Consider the following 5166-nt stretch of genomic DNA (forward strand, 5'->3'; position numbering starts at 1 on the left):
GAGTCGGTCTGCTCCTGTCCTGTGGAGAAACTGAATCCTGAGTCATCGAGAAGCCACTACACTCAGAGCAGCTGAAACTGAATTCTGAGTCATCAGGGACCCACTGCACTCAGAGCAGCTGGAGCCACTGCACTCAGAGCAGCTGACACAGAGTTGGTCTGCTCCTGTCCTGTGGAGAAACTGAATCCTGAGTCATCTAGGAGCCACTGCACTCAGAGCAGCTGAAACTGAATCCTGAGTCATCGAGAACCCACTGCACTCAGAGCAGCCGAGGAGCCACTGCACTCAGAACAGAAGGATTACCAGATCCAAGAGGTGGCCTGAGTCCCAGGAGTTCTTCCACCCGGGAGATTAGGGGCATAAGACCACAGAGACCTCTGGACTCCGAGGAGCTCTGCAATAAGCAAGATAACTGGAAATACAGATTCCAATCTTACACAGAGAGGGCAGGTACCACTAGAGTTACCCAGATGGCGAAAGGCAAGAGCAAGAACATAAGCAACAGAAACCAAAGTTTCTTGGCATCATCAGTGCCCAGTTCTCCCAATATAGCAAGCCCTGAACACCCCTTCACACCTGAAAAGCAGGATTCAGAATTAAAATCACTTCTCATGATGATGATAGAGGATTATAAGAAGGAATTAAGTAACTCCCTTAAAGAAATACAGGAGAGTACAAGTAAACAGATAGAAGCCCTTAAAGAGGAATCACAGAAATCCCTTAAAGAAATGCAAGAAAACACAAAGAAGGAATTAAACAAAAACATTCAGGATCTGAAACTGGAAATAGAAACAATAAAGAAAGTTCAAAGGGAGACAACCATGGAGATAGAAAACCTAAGAAAGAGATCAGGAGTCACAGACGCAAGCATCACCAACCGAATACAAGAGATAGAAGAGAGAATCTCAAATGCAGAAGATACGGTGGAAAATATTGACACAGTTGTCAAAGAAAATGAAAAAAGCAAAAAACTCCTAACTCAAAACATCCAGGAAATCCAGGACACAATGAGAAGACCAAACCTAAGGATAATAGGTATAGATGAGAATGAAGATTCCCAACTTAAAGGGCCAGTAAATATCTTCAACAAAATCATTGAGGAAAATTTCCCTAACCTAAAGAACAAGATGCCCATAAACATACAAGAAGCCTACAGAACACCAAATAGACTAGACCAGAAAAGAAATACCTCCCGTCATATAATAATCAAAACATCAGATGCACAAAACAAAGAAAAAATACTAAAAGCAGTAACGGAAAAAGGTCAAGTAACATATAAAGGCAGACCTATAAGAATTACACCAGACTTCTCACCAGAGACTATAAAAGCCAGAAGAGCCTGGACGGACATCATACAGACCATAAGAGAACACAATTGCCAGCCCAGATTACTATACCCAGCAAAACTCTCAATCAATATAGATGGTGAAACCAAGATATTCCATGACAAAACCAAATTTGTACAATATCTTCCCACAAACCCAGCACTTCAAAGGATAATGGATGGAAAACGCCAACACAAGGAGGGAAACTACAACCTAGAAAAAGCAAGGAAGTAATCTTCCAACAACCCCAAAAGAAGATAACTATACAAACATAACTTTACCTCTAATAACAAAAATAACAGGAAGCCACAATCATTTTTCCTTAATATCTCTTAACATCAATGGTCTCAATTCCCCAATAAAAAGACGCAGACTAGCAGACTGGATACACAAACAAGACCCAGAATTTTGCTGCATACAAGAAACACACCTCAGTGACAAAGAAAGACACTACCTCAGAATAAAAGGGTGGAAAACAATTTTCCAAGCCAATGGTCCCAAGAAACAAGCTGGAGTAGCCATTCTAATATCAAATAAAATCGACTTCCATCCAAAATTAATCAAAAAAGATAAGGAAGGACACTTCATACTCATCAAAGGAAAAAGCTACCAAGGTGAACTCTCAATTCTGAACATCTATGCCCCAAATGCAAGGGCACCTACATACATAAAAGAAACTTTACTAAAGCTCAAAACACACATTACACCTCACACAATAATAGTGGGGGATTTCAACACCCCACTCTCAGCAATGGACAGATCATGGAAACAGAAACTAAACCGAGACACTTTGACATTAACAGAAGTTATGAACCGAATGGACTTAACAGACATCTATAGAACATTTCATCCTAAAACAAAAGAATATACCTTTTTCTCAGCACCTCATGGTACCTTCTCCAAAATAGACCATATAATTGGTCACAAAACAAGCCTCTACAGATACAAAAAGATTGAAATAATCCCTTGCCTCTTATCAGATCACCATGGAATAGGACTGGTCTTTAATAATGACAAAACCAATGGAAAACCCATGTGCACATGGAAACTGAACAACTCTCTACTCAATGATGACTTGGTCAAGGAAGAAATAAAGAAAGAAATTAAAGACTTTTTAGATTTCAATGAAAATGAGGACACATCATACCAAAACTTGTGGGACTCCATGAAGGCAGTACTAAGAGGAAAACTCATAGCTCTAAGTGCCTACAAAAAGAAACTGGAAAGAGCACACACTAACAAGTTGACTGCACAACTAAAAGCCCTAGAACAAAAAGAAGCAAATACACCCAGGAGGAGTAGAAGGCAGGAAATAATCAAACTCAGGGCTGAAATCAACCAAATAGACACTGAAAGAACAATACAAAATATCAATAAAACCAGGAGTTGGTTCTTTGAGAAAATCAACAAGATAGATAAACCGTTAGCCAGATTAACCAGAGGGCACAGAGAGAGTATCCAAATTAATAAAATCAGAACTGAAAAGGGAGACATAACAACAGAAACGGAAGAAATTAAAAAAATCATCAGATCCTACTACAAAGGCCTATACTCAACAAAACTGGAAAACCTGGATGAAATGGACAATTTCCTAGACAGATACCAGGTACCAAATTAAACCAGGAGCAGATAAACCATCTAAATAGTCCCATAACCCCTCAGGAAATAGCAGCAGTCATTAAAAGTCTCCCCACTAAAAAAAGCCCAGGACCAGATGGTTTTAGTGCTGAATTCTATCAGACCTTCAAGGAAGACCTAATACCAATTCTCTTCAAACTATTCCACAAAATAGAGACAGAAGGAACACTACCCAATTCGTTCTATGAAGCTACAATTACACTCATTCCCAAACCCCACAAGGACCCAACAAAGAAAGAGAACTTCAGACCAATCTCCCTTATGAACATCGATGCAAAAATACTCAATAAAATTCTAGCAAACCGAATCCAAGACCACATCAAAACAATCATCCATCATGATCAAGTAGGTTTTATCCCAGGAATGCAGGGATGGTTCAATATTCGGAAATCCATCAATGTAATCCACTATATAAACAAACTTAAAGAAAAAAACCATATGATTATCTCACTAGATGCTGAGAAAGCATTTGACAAAATTCAACATCCCTTCATGATAAAAGTCTTGGAAAGATCAGGAATTCAAGGCCCCTACCTAAACATAGTAAAAGCAATTTACAGCAAACCAGTAGCCAACATCAAGCTAAATGGAGAGAAACTTGAAGCAATCCCACTAAGATCAGGGACTAGACAAGGCTGCCCACTCTCCCCCTACCTATTCAATATAGTACTGGAAGTCTTAGCCAGAGCAATTAGACAACAAAAAGAAGTCAAAGGGATACAAATAGGAAAGGAAGAAGTCAAAATATCGCTATTTGCAGATGATATGATAGTATACTTAAGTGACCCCCAAACTTCCACCAGAGAACTCCTAAACCTGATAAACAACTTCAGCAAAGTGGCTGGTTATAAAATCAACTCAAACAAATCAGTAGCCTTCCTCTACATGAAAGATAAACAGACTGAAAAAGAAATTAGGGAAATGACACCCTTCACAATAGTTGCAAATAATATAAAATACCTTGGTGTGAATCTAACCAAGCAAGTGAAAGACCTGTATGACAAGAACTTCAAGTCTCTGAAGAAAGAAATTGAAGAAGATCTCAGAAGATGGAAAGATCTCCCATGCTCATGGATTGGCAGGATTAATATAATAAAAATGGCCATCTTGCCAAAAGCAATCTACAGATTCAATGCAATCCCCATTAAAATCCCAACTCAATTCTTCACAGAGTTAGAAAAGGAAATTCTCAAATTCATATGGAATAACAAAAAACCCAGGATAGCGAAAACTATTCTCAACAATAAAAGAACTTCTGGAGGAATCACCATCCCTGACCTCAAGCTGTACTACAGAGCAATAGTGATAAAAACTACCTGGTATTGGTACAGAGACAGGCAGGAAGATCAATGGAATAGAATTGAAGACCCAGAAATGAACCCACACTCCTATGGTCACTTGATCTTTGACAAAGGAGCTAAAACTGTCCAGTGGAAAAAGGACAGCATTTTCAACAAATGGTGCTGGTTCAACTGGAAGACAACATGTAGAAGAATGAAAATTGATCCATTCTTATCTCCTTGTACAAAGCTCAAGTCTATGTGGATAAAGGACCTCCACATAAAACCAGATACACTGAAACTAATAGAAGAGAAGGTGGGGAAAAGCCTCGAATACTTGGGCACAGGGGAAAAGTTCCTGAACAGAACTCCAATGGCATATGCTCTAAGATCGAGAATTGACAAATGGGACTTCATAAAATTGCAAAGTTTCTGTAAGGCAAAGGACACTGTCAATAGGACAAAACGACAACCAACAAATTGGGAAAAGATCTTTACCAATCCTTCATCTGATAGAGGGCTAATATCCAATATATACAAAGAACTCAAGAAATTAGACTCCAGACAACCAAATTACCCTATTAAAAAATGGGGTATAGAGCTTAACAAAGAATTTTCAACGGAAGAAACTCGAATGGCCGAGAAGCATCTAAAGAAATGTTCAGCATCCTTAGTCGTCAGGGAAATGCAAATCAAAACAACCCTGAGATTCCATCTCACACCAGTCAGAATGGCTAAGATTAAAAACTCAGGTGATAGTAGATGCTGGCGAGGGTGTGGAGAAAGAGGAACACTCCTCCATTGTTGGTGGGACTGCAAGATGGTGCAACCACTTTGGAAATCAGTGTGGCGGTTCCTCAGAAAATTGGACATAGCATTACCCGAGGATCCAGCTATACCACTCCTAGGCATATACCCAGAAG

The sequence above is a fragment of the Grammomys surdaster genome, unplaced genomic scaffold (genome assembly GCF_004785775.1).
Source record: "Grammomys surdaster isolate TR1022 unplaced genomic scaffold, NIH_TR_1.0 126124, whole genome shotgun sequence".
NCBI lineage: Eukaryota > Metazoa > Chordata > Mammalia > Rodentia > Muridae > Grammomys > Grammomys surdaster.